We start from the raw sequence: 469 nt of genomic DNA on the forward strand, positions 1-469 counted from the left end.
CTGAAGATGCTGAGTGCAGAATGCTCTCCTGACCTGGGGGTGGCTCCTGCAGCCAGGCACCACTTGTGCAGCTCATCTTGCAGCCTCCTTTATCTTAGGAATTCCTGCCTGCTGCTTACAGCCTGCACCAAGCAGCTGGCATTTGGGTTTGTGCAACTCTCCCAGGTGCAACTTCTGGAAAGGGTAGATCTAAGGTCTTGTTTTGGCCCACTGACTGGGACTGGCTCACAGGTGCACGGAAGACTTGATTCAAGGTCCTCAGAAATGCCACTAAGTGAAAATTAAGTTTCAGTTGCCAAGACACCTGGAAAATTCTCATCAAACTGTTGAATTGGATGGGGGAGCCTACTGAGCACCATAACCCTGCCCATGGCCTTGCAAAAGACCTCTGGAAAAACACAGGTCTTGGCTTGACTGCTGGAAAACCTTCCTCCAAAACCAGTTTGAGTAATCTAGCAAAACAGAATTA

The sequence above is a fragment of the Chaetura pelagica genome, unplaced genomic scaffold (assembly GCF_000747805.2).
Source record: "Chaetura pelagica isolate M959 unplaced genomic scaffold, ChaPel_1.0 scaffold518, whole genome shotgun sequence".
Classification (NCBI taxonomy): Eukaryota; Metazoa; Chordata; class Aves; order Apodiformes; family Apodidae; genus Chaetura; species Chaetura pelagica.